The sequence below is a fragment of the Populus nigra genome, chromosome 12 (genome assembly GCF_951802175.1).
Source record: "Populus nigra chromosome 12, ddPopNigr1.1, whole genome shotgun sequence".
NCBI classification, from domain to species: domain Eukaryota; kingdom Viridiplantae; phylum Streptophyta; class Magnoliopsida; order Malpighiales; family Salicaceae; genus Populus; species Populus nigra.
Window position 1 is genome coordinate 10,575,112 of NC_084863.1, and position 19,047 is coordinate 10,594,158.

At 34.0% G+C, this 19,047-nt stretch overlaps 1 pseudogene; it reads right to left on the minus strand.

Annotated features, from left to right (window-relative positions):
* Positions 1–1,500: 1,500 nt before the first annotated feature.
* Positions 1,501–16,800, minus strand: LOC133669945 (dynamin-2A-like; annotated as a pseudogene).
* Between the last annotated feature and the right edge of the window lie 2,247 nt (positions 16,801–19,047).

A 19,047-nucleotide genomic window follows, 5' to 3' on the forward strand; every position in this document is an offset into this window, starting at 1 on the left:
ACAGTTTAATTAGTTTTAAACTTAAAATCAAACACACTTCTTATACTCCAATTTACTTTTACTAGCAATGATTAGAGATGCAAACCATTTACATAGAACTGTCAATCAAAACAAATTCATTAATACAAAAATTGGCTTTTTTCCTCACTTGAATATCATCTATTTATCTCTCCTCCCCTTTCCAAGAACTTTCTTTATTCTCTTCCAATAACTAAAGACTAAAATATGAATAAAATATTTTTCATGACTGAATTGTAAATGTTGAAAACAATAGACCAAAGTAAAAATATAAATAAAATATTTTTCGTGACTGATTTGTAAATTTTGAAAACAATAGACCAAAGTGAAAAAAATAAGTTTTTAGAAGGTAAATTTTTATCTCCTCTCTCAACATCTAAGAACCGAAACATGAATAAAACAAAGTTTTATGACTGAATTGCAAAAGTTGAAAACAATAAGGACCAAAGTGAGAAATAATTTTTTTTCCACAACGCAATAAACAACACTTTTATTATTCAATGGACAACACCTTTTTGTTCAATGAACAACAAAAGAATATTTTGTTTTGGTATATTAGTATTGATTTTTTCTTTGTATAGTAAACAATACAATGTTATAAAGTTTTATGACTGAATTGTAAATGTTGAAACTAACAAGGACCAAAGTTAGATTTTTTCCACAACCCAATAAACAACACTTTTCCCATTCAATGACCAACACCTTCACTCTTTATTGAACAACTAAAAAATATTTTGTTTTAGTATAGAAGTAGTAATATTAGTAACTAGTTTGAGTGCTCGTGCTACGTTGTGGATCGAATAAAAAATCAATTCAATAAAAAAAAAATATAACGGTGTTAAATTTTGAGTTGAAAATAAAAAAAAAACCCAAAATATGCAATGAAAGCTTGATCAACAATTGAGTAAAATTTAAAAAAAAATTGTGCAAAAAAAAGCTAGCAGGAGTCGTTAATAACAAATAAAAATTAGACTAAAAAATAAAATTTAAATTAAAAACAAAAATAATTTGCTAGCATAATTCATAGGCCATTAGATAGCTTGGATTCCAAATCCAATTGAGTTGAAGTTGGCTTGACATGTGCTATTTGACCAAAAAGCCTAATTCTAACTCATTCATCCTATTCAAAACTTAATTTGGCTTTAAAAGAATTTCAAAACGCTATCGTTCTAAACCCCTACTTAACTTGATTAGATTTAAACACCAAACAATAAAATATTAAAGGAAAATTTAACAAAAAATAAAAAAATAATCAGAGAGTAAAATAAAAAAACAACTAAATCGATCTCTGTGAACCAGGTCTAACTCGCTACATACACAATTAGGGTTATAAGATGATCATAATGAGCTAAACTGGTTTAGCCAGACATCTCTTTCATTTCCCTTTACTTCTTTTCTACATGGTCAAGCTTTCATTGACCTTGTGCACGATGAAGTTTGGATCTAAACTATAGAGCCACAACAAAACCAAAGACCAAATAAAAAAAAATTTCTCTTATCATTTCCTTTCTTTCTCCCCATATGAGAGAGATGAAGTTTGAAACCAAATTAAAAAGTTATAAAAAATTCAAGGATCAAATCAAAAACTTAAATAGTTATCATAGAATCAAGGACTAAAAACAATGGCAAGGGGCTGAATTAAAAAAAAAAAAGTTGACAACCATATGCTAGTGCTAGTGCTAGCATGTGAGAAGGCGGCACCATGCAGCTTTATCCAAGGAAAACATCTTGTTATCCTCTGCATCCCATGGCGGCTCAAGTTGTCAATGGAGAAACAACACAGCTCCGATATCCCCATTTTCTTTCTTCTCTTCTTTTCCCTCTGTCCTCTCCCTCCCTTGATTTTCATGCAATACCTGTAGAGAATATATACATATAAAACATCCATCTCAAAGTAACCATTTACAAGCTCTTCAATTTTACAGTCATCAACAACAGGAAACGAGAGTAACAGCAAATCGGAATTAGTAACCACTGACATTCAACCACCAACTTCAAAGTGAAGAGGTTGTTGTCAGTAGTCGCAATCGGAAATTACAATATGGTTCCCTTGATGAGAATATCGGGAATGTTATACAGAGTTACCAGGCACAAAATGTAACAGAATCCATACAAGCAAAATTGCACATAAGCCATGCAAAAATGACACAGCAATTTCAAAAATAAAAAATAGAACTCCAAGAATAGGGAGCGTAGCAAAATATACAACAAATGGATTTCAAGGACTCCTTGCATCCATTGTTCTATCTGGGGCAAGCTGTAAGAACCCGGTATTGAGGAGCTATAGTCTTATGTACACAAACACCCTCTTCTCTTCTAAAGATTCTGAAGTATAGGATTCGGAATAAGCAAATGCTTCATGATGGGTGTTTTGCAGAATCTACAATGCAGTGAAAGTATGAATTGTCAATTAGAATCAGTCTACACCCCCCCCCCCCCCCCCCCGCTTAATTTCTGTAACCTGAAGAACCAGACCGTGGAGGAGTGGGTGGCAACCGACGACGGCTGCTGGAGTTTGAGCGGGAGCTCACATCACCGTTCTGTGCTGTATTGCTGTAATGCCGTTTGATGCAGATCTGGATATGCTGCCATAGTCCACAGCGCCATTTGCAGCTGCATCAAATGCAGATCTCCAGTCATCGCCAGCTGAACCATTTGTCCTTGGGCTTGGGCTGCTCTCTGCAATGTAATCCAAGAATTTGAAGGACATTAATAATAATGACAAATTACTATCCCGGAAAAATTATTTCTATGAACTAGTCATAATACATATTCCCTCCATACATTTCAAGAGTGAGTGAGGATGGGAAAATAGACATACTACAGTGAGTCCTTGAAAGGAGAAATGAAAATGTAATGAAACAATCAATGATGAAGACTCTTAAGTGTTTAAAGAGGCATGGCAGCTCAGGGTCAAAGGAAAAATTGAACAAAAATCAGAGGCTATGATCCATATGGATGGCCAGGTAAAATTTGATCCATTGAAAAAACATACTTTAAACTGAAATGATCGTCATGCCAGGTGGAGAAAACACAACATATCTGCAGGAAAACTGCAGCTTCATCTATCACATGAAGAGAAAAACACCTAATATGCTAATCATTGGGCTACCCAACCCTATCAGATGACGACCACCCCTCATCACATTTCTTCTGGTTATAATCTTCTCCAAATAGTACAGTAAAGGCTAGGTAAGGTAATTCTCTTCCATTCAATTATTATTATTGTGAAGAAAGACTTTGGAGAGTGCAAATAGACCACTCCACATCTTTCTCATGAAGAATTAGGAAAAATTTGTTGGCAGACAGCATGAAATGGTTTGAATAATTCCACCAGTAAATTCAACAGTTCAATGTTCATCAAAGTTCAACATTTCAGTGTCCATTCTATCTCAACAACAATTTTCAACTACAACAAACCTGCTCCATCACCATTAGGCCAGCTAGCAGCAGCAGCTCGGTTGTCATGGATGCTGAGTTGGCGTGTCAGCTTTGAAAGGAGAGAGGACTGTTTCTGGTAACGCTCCCTCCTGCGCTTTACATTCTTGTCCTCTTGAAGAAGCTCTTCAATTCTGGCTGTGCTTTGAGCACTAATCATAGTCAAATACAAAATGGATCGTTACAATTCCCTTAAAAACAGTTTCAAAATTTATGTTTCAGTCAAAGGAAAATTCCTGTAGAACAGGCATCCATGTGACCGGTAACAGGATACTAATAATAATCACATGAACTGATCCAACAAGTAGCAATGTATGAGCTTCCTAGTAAAGCAACGGACAAAAGTAATCAAATACGGAAAAAGATACTGCACCATACCTGATAGAGCTATACATCTGATTCAGCATATCTTCCTTCGCTTTCTCAACTTGGCAAAGAACAACTGCCTGATTGACCAATTACGAAGCATTATAAAAGCCTCTCATAAGTGAGCAGCTATAAGGAGAAAATAAAAACAAAAAAAAAATGATGACAAGCTTACTTTGGGTACATTAGCGGCCAAGCTATTCAGAACTGCCTCTACATATCCGCGCACTTCTTGAGACATCCATCGAAGTTCTTCTTCAGGATCCACAGGCCTTCGAGCCATCAAATCCTGCACACAAAAAAACAAGTTTGTTTCTGATGAATTTCAAAGCCTAACTCAGAAATGTTCAAGTTCTGTACTTTTAACCTTTATGCACATGCTTACTGGACCAAACTGCTTCACAGAATACATAACTAAACCAACCCGCATACATAGCGAAGAAAACATTGGAGGTAGCAAGAGAATTAATCCAAAGGAGGATTTCACTAAAGGTGAACCAATGTGCAGTATGTAATCATACCAATGAACCATCAGAAAGACTCTCCCGCATTGCAGGACCACCTTCAGGAGATACACCCCTCATTTGCCCTCCTTTAGAAGGTTGAGCAACCTTTGATATCTTGTTCATCCATTCAACTTTGTCAGCCATGCTCTCAGCTTTCAAAACAATAGCACTGTGAGCTGCAAGATAAAAGGACAGTTAGAAATGTAACAGCAGTTTCAAACAACATAAGAAGAAAGAAAATCCACTTGAGAAGTACAAAAGATGAGACAAATCATTTGCATGCACAGCCATATAATTGACCATAGATTAATCCAGTTATTACCTTGCAAAATGCATGTAGTGTCCGGTAGAATTATATCAAGTATAGTGCAAATAGAAACAGAGCCAATTTGGGAGGACACACAAGGCAACAACAAATAAAAAAGGTATTGACGCGGCCTTCACTTGCTTAAAAGGAAAACTAGATATCACAAATACCAGAAGAAAAAACAGTTCAACAACTTGGTTGCACACCAGACTTAATCCATCCCTCCACCAAGATATTGGTAAAGCAGGTTAGATAACTGGTCTCTCAATGCTTGGTAAAACGTTTCAAGTATTGGAATCTTAAAGGCACCATTTTGCTGTGTACTGGTTCTCACCTTCTAGAGCATAAATAAATAATATTCTATGACCAAAAAGAGAAGGAAACAGGCCTTCAAAGACAGCTACACTGCCAATCCAATGGAATCACAATATTATTGTGCCAGAAAAAGCCCTGCATTCCCCCTTTTTTCTCTTTTCAATTTACAGGAGTATACGTTATGGCAATAGAGCAACACTATTTTTGGAGACAATAATCTATTTTTCCATAAAGAAAATGACAAAGCTCTAGTACCAACTGGCACAAACAAAAACACAAGAAAGATACCAAGAACAAGTAATACAAAATTTTATCGAATAGTATCACACCACAAACCCTAATTCAAAATTTTGTTACTGAACATTTTACCACACAAATATTCTAATAAAAAACTCCCTATTAGAATTCTTCTAGGCTGCTTATATGCTAGTAAAAAGTCATAAAAAAAGCTGGAAAAATAATAAAAGAGTTCTAATTCAAATAGAAAAAAAAAATCTTAAATCAATTAAGAAAATATAGCAAATCCCGAACAGTAACTTCTGGGCCTTAGTTGAAGGCCCCCCTAAACTCCAATGGGTATGAATTTTGATTCTAAAGAAAACAATGCCTCTATACTCTTTTAATAAAATTTCAGTTCGATTCAACGTTGGATCAAAATAATGCTTGTTAACATAAAATTGCAAGTTAAGGAAGAATCCCCTACACCAGAAAAGAATCTAAAGATGCGCAGTCTTTTTCCATCTCTAAAACACACCTGAATTCAGATGGTGATCATAACATCAATTTTATTCTTTAACACCTGAACATTTGATATTTGAGCCAACATTGTGTAGTAAACAGACAAATAAATAAAAGCACATCTACTAACATATGAATTTTCATTTCAAGCTCTGCTCTGATGAATTTTCATTTCATGCACTGCTCCTATCCAATCCCTAAATAATTTTTGTTTCTAGAAACCTCACACACCATAGACCAATACTTCATCAGAGCTTAACACCTCCCCCAAAACAAAACATGCATCCGTAAAGGCTCTCCTCCATTGCAGTCTACATAATATACTACTAATTAAACATTTTAGAAGTCCAAAACTAGTTTAAAAAAAAAATTAAAATAAAAAGCTGAAAAGGATACCTAAAATCGAGTACCATGAAATTAGGGGTGATCCAGAAGCAAAAGAGTGATAATTGACCATACCTACAAAGTGACGACACCATGAAAATGTCTCTCCTCTTTCTTTTTTGTGTAACCAAGCTGTTAAATAAAAAACAGATGAGTTTAATCCTACCAATCATCTAAATAAGAGACATGCAAGATTAAACACTACCAATTATAGCAACTAGATTAACTGTTTCCGCACTACTTACTTTCCAAATCTTATTTTTCTAAAATTGATACATGGATGATGCACATTAGAGAGTGCAAACACAAGTATCTTTCACACCATTAGACCATAGAGGTGCGCACATTTAACATGTTGTAATATCATTCTCTGACAAACTTGACATCTATAAGTGATTTGCAGCAACAAAAACTGAAGTGACACTATCTAGTGAATGCCTGAAATTAAGTTTCCTTAACCAGCACATATACAGAGACATAAAAACTAGTCTTACAGTAATCATTAAACAAAATAAAAACAGAGTTCACAAAATAATATGTAAGAAGAAACGTGCAACAAAGTTTACCAGAGAAAAAATTACAAACCTTCCCAGTCTTCTCATTCAAAACAAACCATCGCTTGCTCCATCCATTAGTCTTTGCACTTTTCTTTGATAGAAAATCTGCAAATTACATGCAAACTGCTCACTAAAATTGAAACTTTCTCATTAGGAAATTGACGGGAATTATTCAGGGGAAGATTGGACAGGAAAGACAACTTTATTAATAAATAGTTCTCAAGTGCCAAAGATTTTCAATTTTATATAATATATATATATATATAAAGAGGATTTTCAAGCCTGTTTTTGAAAATGTAATTTGAGATATTTGAAAGTTAATACTAAATATGTACATCTTCCACACTGCACATATTATAAATCGAAGGCTTGTTCACGTGAAGATCAAATTCTAAACTAGTTCCCTGCGCAAATTCAGGAACCCATTTCTGTGTAACAATCCAGAAAAACTAATGGTCAAGCCAACTTTCATAAAAGAAATGGTAGTTAAAATTCTAGGGTAGTTCAAATTCTATAATTACATAAAAGAAATGAAGAAATTATGATGTCCATGACCCAAAAGATTTTCAATTTTAGAAAGCGACAAGCTTTAAATTTCAGAAAATATTGGCATAGAACACAAAACACAGATGTAATCAACAGTTATATACAGGACCCATAGTCGAACTAAACATCTTTACAGAAATACTATAACCCAATACACCTGCTGTTATTTCTCCTTCAGGACCAGCAGTCTTTAAACCAGAACCCTCCTGCACTTCCTTCTCTGCCGGATTGGATTTCTCCTTCAATGATTTCAAACTTCCACTTGTTTGAGGACTAGTCGCCTAAGGAGAATGTATAAAACAAAACAGGGTAGAGCATCAACAAAACACAACAGAAATAAATGACACATTTTTGTTAAAATTCCTATTCCAATAAACATTGAAATGAACACACTACCCTGTTTAATATGGCGTGCTCAGCATCATTTGCGTTCTTTGAGGACCGGTTCTTAAGCTCCTCCTCTCGGCGCTGTCTTTCCATCCTAAAAGGTTAATAATTAAGCTAAAAGTTAACATTCAGAGAAGTACTAACAAATGTAGGAGGCAATAGAACAGAAGATCCTTGCATATGCACCAAAACATATGATATTCTCAGGCACACCGACGCAATATACAGACAACAGAATTAATTCAGAAGTTGGAAACGCTACATTAAACAGCTTTACTATTTTTGCACTTTTTCAAGTGATTGAACCAGAGATAGATAATCATGCCATCACATAGCAAAACAATTACACAGTTATCCTAGAAATTGAGCCATCATACCCAAGAGATTACAAGAAAACCATGATTGCAACTCAGATCTATACCAGCCAAGCTTGTTCACAATACCTCCTTTGCACTAAACGGATGAAATGTTGTGGGGGCACAAATGCTCTCTCCATATCAACCAATGCAACAACCATCTTTTTTGCTTCATTCATAAACCCATCTAAAGCAGCACTTGCAATGGCCACAACCTTACAAAAGGAATAAAGAAACGATAGACTTTACAAAAAGAATAATATTTGAACCGTGATGGGTACTTGTGCAGGTTCAGAGTCTGCAGCATAAATCATAGAACATGTAATTATAGAGTAACATACCTCTCTCTTGAAAAGAGTGTATCGTCCAAGACCTGGTGTGGAATTTGCAGCAGCAGAAACTATATGCACCAGGACACGATGTACCTGTTATAAGTCAGGAAGGAACTCCATCAGTAGCACAGAACAGAACCAGGTATTGATCATAGACCTTTGAAACAAATTGCCAAAATGAAATAAACAAGTTCTACCTCAAATCAGTTTCATCTGAATGAAAATTTCAGAAAGTCAATTTCAAAACAAAAAATTGTACAAGTCATTTTTTCAAGTGGTAAATGAGAAACAAGTAGAAGTTAACATAATGCCTTCATAAAACACAAAATCACAGCATATGATTGCTCAAAGCATGACATCAAAACTCAGTGCACCATTAAACAAAGTAAGTGTTATAGAACATTAATAGATCACAAGTCAGATATTCATTTGATGTTCACAACCACCATAATCATCAATGTCAAATATGGGGAGAAAAGAAGTGTGGAAACATTCAAATCTTAACTACAAGAATGAAGTGTCATGTTATAATGTAATACATGGAGATCCGTGCATCTGATGAATCAACAAATATGGAGGCTGATTTGATCAATTCATTTTTCACTCAGCAACTTGGTGTGGTGATAGGCGAGAATCAGTTGGAGGAATTCTTTTCTCAAATTTCTTGATCTCTGTTCAGTTGCTCATGTGCGTGAGTTCATACATGTACTTTTTTCTTCATTCTATGATGTTGATTATCACTTTTACTGCTTCTGGTTTGTTAATCCATTTGTTCAAGACATTGGGGCGTTTTTGAGACATACAATGGATTGAGAGAACATCTCATATATTATTTCCTAGTGTCATGTTGTTTAGCAGAAAAACGAGCTGTAAGCGGACGTCACATTTTAGCTGTGTATCAAAAACTTGTAAATTGACAGGTTCAAATTATAGATATCTTGGTTGGTTTTTTTCAGCGCACTACTTTATGAAAAGCAGTTCCTAATATTTTAGGCAATGATGCAGTGCTTTATTTCATACTATAGCAAAATTGTGCTAGGGAGAGGGCTGATTTTATCAGAAGCACAGTAAGCCTCCTATTGAAAAGAAAAACATACACAGATTACTATATTAAAACTAACCCTTTTATTTTTTATTAAAAAAAAAACGAGCATGAGCCTATATCTCTGTAATAATGGTAGTACGATGCTAACCAGAGCTTGTTTGTGAATGTGTTCGATGCTTGGTTGTGACGAATTACCATGTTAGGAGGCAAAGAGATGCTCATCATGGCATTGTTTGTCGTGAGAAAATTCAGGAAAATAAAAATTTCCATTAACAAGATAACTTGCCCTAAGTTTCTTCGTTTGCGGTCGCGGCCCCACTTTTTTTCTCTCCTTTGCGGTATATTACGCATAAAACACAGTCATTCAACTGCAACAAAATGATTTGTCCATTAGAAGAAAAAAAAAACAAGGAATCATATTAAAAAGAATAGCTAACTCATACCCTCATGCCTCCAGCGCTGCTTGAATGAATATCCATACATTTAGGAAAGTACTCAAGCATCTTCCACTCTGTTCTACCTTCTTTTCCTTTACTTTCATAAAAATCCAGTGGCGTTTTGCTTGCTATTGGGTTTTTGTTCTCATCAAAGACGCATGTAGCTGAGGTTCCAGTAGGCTTCCAGAATCCACCAGGTACTGCTCGACTAGGTCTCGTCCCATTGGGGTACTTTTTGTCTCTAGTAGTGAAAAAAGACCAATGTATTTCCGCGTACCTCTTATACATCTCTGATCATACATAAATCAAAAGAAATTGTTCCATCAGACGCATGATTTATGGATCAATATTGTAGCATGGATACAAAGGGGAACAGCAGAAACATTGCTATACGTGCACACAGCAGCATTAACTATATAGTATATAAGATCTCAAGAGAAAAATAAATAAGCAACCAATGTATTTACTAACCAGTAAGGATTGCAGGATGGTATTCGTAAATATTAACCTCATGAATACGATTCTTGGGCAATGCTTCATTCCTGACCTTTTTCATCAAGTACTCCATAACCAACTCTCGATCATTAGGGCAAAACCTCACACCGATTGGTAAGGTAAAAAAATATGGATCAATGTAGTCCCCATCATCTACATTAACCCATCATCGACATTAACCTGACCTACAAAAACCAATTAGTTGCATGTCAATATATAACTCACAAGTTGGTTAATTGCTATACAAGTAAAAATCTTATTTTCAAGGAAAAACAAGACATTAAACTGCTACTATAGTATAGTAAATTAAATTGAAACTCACTAGAGGATCCCTGTGATTGTGGTTGGCCGCTATGATTAATCAAGTTAGAAGATGAACAAGCCATCACCATGGCATTGTTAGGTGAACAAAATTGATCATCAACTAAAGAGCCAGGGGAAATATAAGCATTGCTATTGCCATTGTTGAGGATATTTGCATCAAATTGCATGCCATTGCTATTGCCATTGCTGAGGATATTTGCATCAAATTGCATGGCATTGCTGAGGATATTTTCATCAAATCGCATGGCATTGCTATTGCCATTGTTGAGGAGATTTGCATCAAATTGCATGGCATTGCTATTGCCATAGTTGAGGATATTTGCATCAAATTGCATGGCATTGCCGACGATATTTTCATCAAATCGCATGGCATTGCTATTGCCATTGCCATTGTTGAGGAGATTTGCATCAAATTGCATGGCATTGCTGCCATTGTTGAGGAGATTTGCATCAAATTGCATGTCATTGCTATCGCCATTGCTGAGGATATTTGCATCAAATTGCATGTCATTGTTGTTGCTTCCACGGCTATTTGCAACCAGTCTCATCATGCTATTGTTGATGAACGTACCAGACAGGCCATTATTTTCCTCCATGATTGAAAAGAAACTTTTCTTGAAAAAGGGTAGAGAGAAGACTAAGTTAATAGCTGAAATCTGTGTATAACAATCAAATCATGTAAGATGAGAATATATATGAGTGAGATGCAGCAAAACCCGACTAGTACTGGTACGGAAAGGAAAAGGTTTCCTATGTTTAAGGAATAAATGACAGAGAAAAATATTTAATTGGTTCAGTTTTTTGACTGTATATAAACACTGAGCTATAATTACGGGACTGTGCTTATCTTTCCGGCATAAAAATCCGACAATACAAATCAGATTAAAACACATAAAATTTAAAGAAGTAGTTTAACTGATTAGAGTTTAAATTCCAGGCATATTAATATGAAATCTGTCTAAAACTTAAAATGGGATGTGGGCTTGGGCCCTGTTTTTAATTTTATTTTAATATCACTGTGAAAAGAATATATCCGTTTGACTCAATAATTTATTATTACTTTTTTATGTATAGACATTTTATATGATGAGTTATTAATACTATATGAAACTTGATTCTAAACCTCATTTGAAACCTAACTTCGTATATATATGCTTTGAATATATGTATTATTATTTTATCTTTTATTGAATAATAAATAATAGTTGTAAAATGAATTTATGAAATTCAATGAATAGTATATGAATATTAAAATTTCTTACTCAATTGGCAATGAATATTGTATAAATATTTAGTTGCACTCGATACTTATTTTTTCATCGAACAATTATTTAGTTTTAATCATTAATTTGTTTTTCAAAATTTCATCCTTTTATGTCTATGTTAAGTTCATATGATTTTAAATTTAATAATTTATTTTGATTTATATGCTGTGGTGTATTCGCAATGACAAAATGTCTCTACCTCAAATTAAAGCTCAATAATACAAAATAATAATAAAAAAGCATTTAATTTTATTAATAAAAAAATAGAAACAACAAGGACTAGATTAAACACTTCAAGAAAACCTTTTTTTACTGCTCATGGGGCATGGGAAACTACAATTTAATTCTTGAACTTTTAATTTCTTTCATTTTTGGTCCTTGTATTTTGAGGATTTCACATTTTAGTTTTAAACTTTATTTATTTTATGTTTCTTTCCCTCAAATTTGAGAGGAAAAATAATTATAAAAAAATAAAAGATAAAATAGTTGATAAGCCATATTAGAAAATAAAAGTATTGTTGTCGTAAAAGGGAAATCAAAACAAGTAAAAATATTTTTAATTTTACTATTACAAATATTAACAATATCTTTATTCCCGTGAAAGTTTGTTTTTTAGAGTGATTATAAGTTTTTTGATGTCTGAAATTGATTTATTGAAATTTCAGGAATGTTTTTAGAGATATTTTCGTGGAAAAACATGTTAAAAATTTAATTTTTAAAGTTAAAAAACTACTTTTTTGTATCAAAGGAGGCCAAAGATTTGACTAGAAGACACATTGTTTGCTAAGTAAAAAAATAAGATGGATGACATGCCATTTGTCTATTAAAAAAAATTGTTAAAACCTTATGAAAAGAATTGTAAATAATACAGAATTGCAATTTTTAGCTGCTACTGTTCTGGCTTCAGAACCTTGACATGATATGAAAAAGTGCAACTCATGAAGTAGGACAAGGAGTGATTTCATATGTTACCAAACCATTTTTTTCTTAATTATTGGTGTTCAACAGAGAGTCCTCAAGTCTCACCTCACTCTTATCTTTGATGAAGGAACTCCCTACTTTCTTTTGCTCGAAATTGTGAGCTCTTATGACAAGAAGATAAGAGGTAACAACTCCTACAACAATAATGACAAGACATGTTTCTCATTCACTACAAGCAGCTTGTGTCATGGCCTCCAGGGAATTACATGAGCATGACGCTCTTGTGCGTGCCCTTGCGCACAAAGATCACAGCTCAGGTCATTTAAGGATATAATTCCAGCTTAAATACAAGCTACAATGTTAGTTCATTTCATCAAGAATAATGATATCTAGGGCAATAATGAATTAGAAGCACCATACGAGGTTATTTGGGAAGCACGGGATTGATGCCAGATATAGCTGGAACCCAGAGCGGTCTTCCTGGAAGTGCCTATAGTATCAATACCAAATAACCAGTGACGATTAGGAAAAGAGAGAATTCTGAAATTAGGCACATGATTCAAGTTTCATCTTCACTGTCTGAAAGCAAGCAATCTTGAATTTGCTCCCTGCAAGAAGAAAATTTCTTTCAGAATTACACAAGATAAGGAATCACATCTGATGTTAGATACCCAGAGCAGAAATTTGAGAGAACGCAAGGGGGTAAAAAGAGCAAACAAGCCTTTTGCATATAGCCCTAAAACAGAGTCAATATTCTGAACTCTGAACGGTGGCAAGCCAAAGCTGTGTGCTTATACTTGTTTATGCCAGAGCCACCAAATGTGCTGAGAGTAAAGATACTTAAATCCCAGTTATTCCCACGTTATAACTCTAAAAAAGAAAATAATGCTGATGAAAATTGTAGATTCTCACCTTAGCAAACTTAAATTGCTACAATTTCCATGCTTTGCTCTGTCAACCACTTGCTGTGGTAGAAGAGAAGAGAAATTCTCCATTGATGAGGGATCCTTGGGAATTATCTGAAACTGGCAACTTGAACAACAAGCAGCATTAAACCTTGAGCTTTGGCAACTCTTGAGACTGCTCAAATTCAAGGAATTAAAATTCTTGAGGGGGCCATTGCAAATGGGACAGAACAACTCTGAGGAAATAGATTCCTTCGTCTTTAGATTGTATCTCTTTTGACGCCTTCGAATAGCCAAAGGAACATTGCAGTTATCAGTTTCAGGAATCCTGTTGAATTCAAATGGAGTAAGCTTTCCAGCTGTCCGTAAAATCGTGCACTCACGAGAAGAATTTTCTTCCTAGAATCCAAAAGGTTTGTCAGTGACTTGCTAGTTAATATTCAAGAAAATCATGAGCAGAAATATTTAAACTAAAATGGAAAAAAGTTCTCTTCTTAAAGAGAAAGTATGATATTCACGCAAAAAAGAAAGTACTTTCAATGTTGAAAAAAAAGCAGATGTTATCTGCTTCAACAACTCAAGTAACATTCTGGGTACAATGCAAAAATGAACTCTATCAAGCATAAACTCCCACACACATGCACACCAGAGGAAAAAAATTTTGTTATGAAAGCAACAGAACTTCTTTACCTGCAAGACATTCACAAATGAAGATATCAAACCGTTGATTCCAGAGGGAGTACTGTCAAACAGTTGCAGAGTCTTTAGACTGCCCTGCCAGGATGAACCACCATTCAGTAGTAGTCTAAATAATTTTACACCGATTATATATCTACAGAGAAAATTAAAGGACAAAAGAGAATCCAGTATGAAATAGCTGAAAGTTTGAATCACAAACCCATCAAGTTGGCACAACAAATTCAGCTCTTGTGAAGTACAGTCACGAAGTGGAAGCACTACTGGTATCTCCCACCGTGCATCAACATATTGTATATCTGCTGATAAAGAATATCCCTGGCCCTGTTAAAAACAATGAGAAAATTAATAAACCGGATATACAGAACATGGATTCATGAAAAGAAGGCATACAATGAAAGCATTAAACATGTTTTTACTTCTATGCCTGGTTACATTGATAGAAAGCACTGTGACACAACCTAGCTGCTGGAATGTGTTATTGAAGTAGTATGTTTTCAGATCGTTCACATAAACTGACTATTCCCCATGGTTGTATGTTTTATGCTTTGCAGCCAACAAAATTCTGGACTATGTCTGCTAATGTTAGCAGTGCACTGAAAATAGATTTCATGAAAATGAAATCTGCGATAGAATGAATGTTTGTGTCATTGATCCCCATTCAAATGAAAAGAACATGGAAAGCTCCAACACCACCTCATTTTCCCACCCTTCCATTTGTCTCAACGGTACACAAAATGTAATTTACCTCATCAACACAGAGACGTGATGGTTCTTTAGCAAGCTCCAGCACAATTTTTATTAAGGATCTCAAACCCTTTTCAGGGGATATGAGATATGGTTGATATCCATCTGCCTCTAAGACAATCTGATAGAACACACACAGTAGAAAACATTTTGTGATGCTACATAAATATTCCTAAAAGCAACAGAGCATGTAGCAAAAATAGGAAGTGATGAAAAGCAGCACAATTACCCTCTTCACGTTATTGATATCAAAGTGTCTATCCAAAGGAAGTTCCTTGATCCTATTTGGGAAATTCCCCTCAAAACTTGCAACAATTTTCCAACCAGAACCCTGCAGCAGAATATTTGAAATAACAGCTAATATTTCGGATCATGAAACTTCATTGAAACCATTTCTCAAGTAATACTTGTAACAACTAAGATATTAATTAACTGCATCACCTAGCATATTTTAGTTTTGATTATTCATAGAACAGAAGCAAATAGCTAATGTTAAAATTTTTACAAGGGCGCACTTAGAGAAACAAAACCAAGAATATCATCAGAGGATTTTTTAAAAAAGATATCTACCATTTAAACCAAAAAAAAAAAAAAACCCTAGGCCATTGGAGTGACACAAGGAATAAGGAAATAGCTGAGGAGAAGAAAAGAACAATAAGCATGGGTATAAAGATTCATAGATAACAGCATAGTGCATAGATCCATGAAGAACTACGTTTTTTATAAGTATAACATCAATACATAACTGATCTGCCTACTCACCTCTCCCGTCATAATGTGTTGGAGAAATTTATCCTCAAATTCACGACAAAGCTCCAAAGCTATAGCTCTTGTTCCCTCAGCACTTTGAACCATCTGCTCCCCAAGCCTCACTAATTCATCCTGAACTATTTGAGACTTCCCTTGTAAGCTGCATAGATACAAACGGCAAATATGTGAGTAACCAAAAAACAAATAGAAGCCTACAAAGGAAGCATAATTTCATATATTGAACAAAGAAAAAAAGGTAAAAATAATTGATTAAATTTATCCCACCCTTATCTATAATGTTGTTAACAGAACAAAGCACTTTCATTTGTCTCCTTACAGTCTACAGACCAGCTGTGGCATTATCAGGAGGAAAAAATGCACCAGTTACTCCAAAGTGGAAATTATGTACCAAGGGAGATCAACAGTAATAACAACAAAATCCATGTCAAGAAGTTCCTTGGCTGTGTGCTAATAACAAGACAAGCACATGTAATAGAACATTACATTGAGAGGCAATACAAGGAACACTGACAATAGAGAGAATTAATTAAATAAGAGGTAAGGTAAGGAAACAATAAAATTTCTTAAAGAAAGAGAAAAGGCCATAAGAGAAGTATAAAACAATTATCCAGAGAGGAGATTTGGAAGCCGAACTTTCATGCGTATACGAATCTGCTGTGCCAGAGCATCCACTAAAGCTATTCTACCTAGCTTGCCTGAGGGGCTCAAGTCAGTATGGATTTGAGACTTTCATTCTCTGCTTTCCAAGCAGTTTCCAGAGAGCTTTCATTCCCAGACTGCACAGCAGCAATTGAAACTGATTGACCAATTAAAGCAATCCATGGGATATCAGCAGTTTTTGGTGGCCCCTGATTTAGTAAGAGAGCCTGAACAGCCCCAAGAGATTTCTGGTCTGAAGCAGCTTGATCTATTTTACTAATTACACCAACGGTTCTATTACCAAAGAACCAAAATTATATTTGAGATAATTTTCCCTTTCATGGCTGTATTTATTTTTTGAAAAGTTGTTTTCAAGAAATCACTTTCCAAACTTTTATGTGTTTGTTTGCCATTAGAAAAGTTGGTTAACGGAAAACACTTTCCAGTCAAAGAAAAATTTGGCTTGGTTTTCAGGAAAGTGTTTTCCTAAAAAATTTGGGCGGAAAACACTTTCCGGAAATTGTGAAAAATTTAGAAATATCATTATTTGCTGATTATATCAAATTTGATCCTCAAACTTTTGATTATTATATATAATTTGTTTTGAATATTTATTTTTCAATTTCATCTCTTAAAATTTAATTTTTATATTAATTTTGGTCCTTATTTTTATAATTGCTATTTGTTTTTTCCTTATTATTTTTTATTGAAATTTTTTATCTATCAAATTTGGTCATCATTCTTTTAATTTTTACTTATTTTATTTGAAATAATTTATGAAATGTTAATTATTATTATTTTAATTTTTTCACCTTTTATTTTTTTTAATTTTTTAGATTTGATCTCTATTATTTTGATTATTATTTATTTTATTTGAGATAATTTATAAAATTATATTTTTTTTCAATTTCATTCTCATTCAAATTTTTAATTTGTAAGATTTGTTTCTCATTATTTTAATAAATTTGAAAAAATAAAACATTAATAAGTTATTTTCCAGCTCATTTTCCATAACATAACCAAACACTGGAAAATGTTTTCCAATTTATTTTCCATTACACTACCAAAAATCAAAAAATACCTTTTTAAAATTCACTTTTCTAAAATACATTTTTTTTAAAATTCACTTTTCAAAAAAAAACTATTTTCCTAACGGAGCCTTAATAACATTTACCCTGTTCAACGAGTTTGAAACAAAAAACATGGGAGGGAAAATTATGAAGTTTTACCCCCACAAAAAGTGATTAAAATGGGACCCACTAAAAGGAGTTCTCCTCATCACTTTTTATGCACAAGTCCAATCAAGTTTTATTATTTACACCTTTTTAAAGCATGAGTCTCACTGATTTACATCAATTATCTCTTTAACAAGTACAAGTCCCACCAACAGCTTTTATTCGCACCCTTAAACATTTTGGATCTACTAAACCAGTATCATTTACACCATTTACACTTGCACCTTAACATTTATTCTTGTAACATTTCTAAGCAAATTTTTTTATATGTAGCAAAGCAACATGAGAAAAGAACTTTCGAACACTTAAATTTAATAACAAAACACCTAAAAAAAAGAGATGAGGCGGATACACAATGGAGGAAAGTATGTCTTCAAAAATATGAAAGAAGTGTCTGATATCTCATGTACTGCCATTAAAACTATCATAGATCTCTGTACAATCAGCTTTAACAGCCATTTACCTTCTCCATCATACTCCTTGGCAATCCTCAGGGCTCGAGATGAAGCAATTTCAGGTGCCTAGGCCGCAGGTACAATAACTAGCAAAATGGCATCATTGTGCTCTGCATAGTCACTAACCTAAGCAATGGCCATATTGAAAAATTATCGCCATAATATTTTGAGTGCCATACTGAGCTAAATGCATACACAAAAAAAAAAAAAAAAACAAAGAAAGAAAAACGAGTTTCTTTCTTTCCACAGATTACATGCAGAATAATGTTTTGATCACCGTGACAGTGATGTTGGTTGATGTAACTCCTTATATGTAATAGAGGTCTAGAACCATTAATCAACTCTTACCATAGATTCATCCACGACCCGTTGATCCAGGCCAGGTAAGTCAATCAATTTCAAGGTAGGTGCTGAGAAAAACCATGAAAGAGTAAGAATGGTAACAATAGAATCAGTATGTCCGCTAACAGGCACAAGAGCATGTGATTAAATGAATCTGAATACTGAATCTTAGTATCTCCGATCCCATCATGGAACTGTCACAAAAGTCTTTAACAAAGCAATAGCTACTACCAAATCTTAGAATCTTTATGCATAAACTAAACTAGATTACACAGTTAAATAATGAGCAAACCTGTGCTTGTGCACAGTTTCAAATATATCTCATCCCGGCTGAATAGTATTATTCATCGGAATAATTTTTTTCACCACTATTTACATAATATTATTCATTGGAATAATTTTTTTTCCCTTGTTTTTTTTCTAATCTTTTTTTCTTCAATTTCAACTTCATCATTCAATATTAAAATTATTGGGGATTGAACTTGGTAATTGTTTTTCAATTTATTTTTATGAGATTATC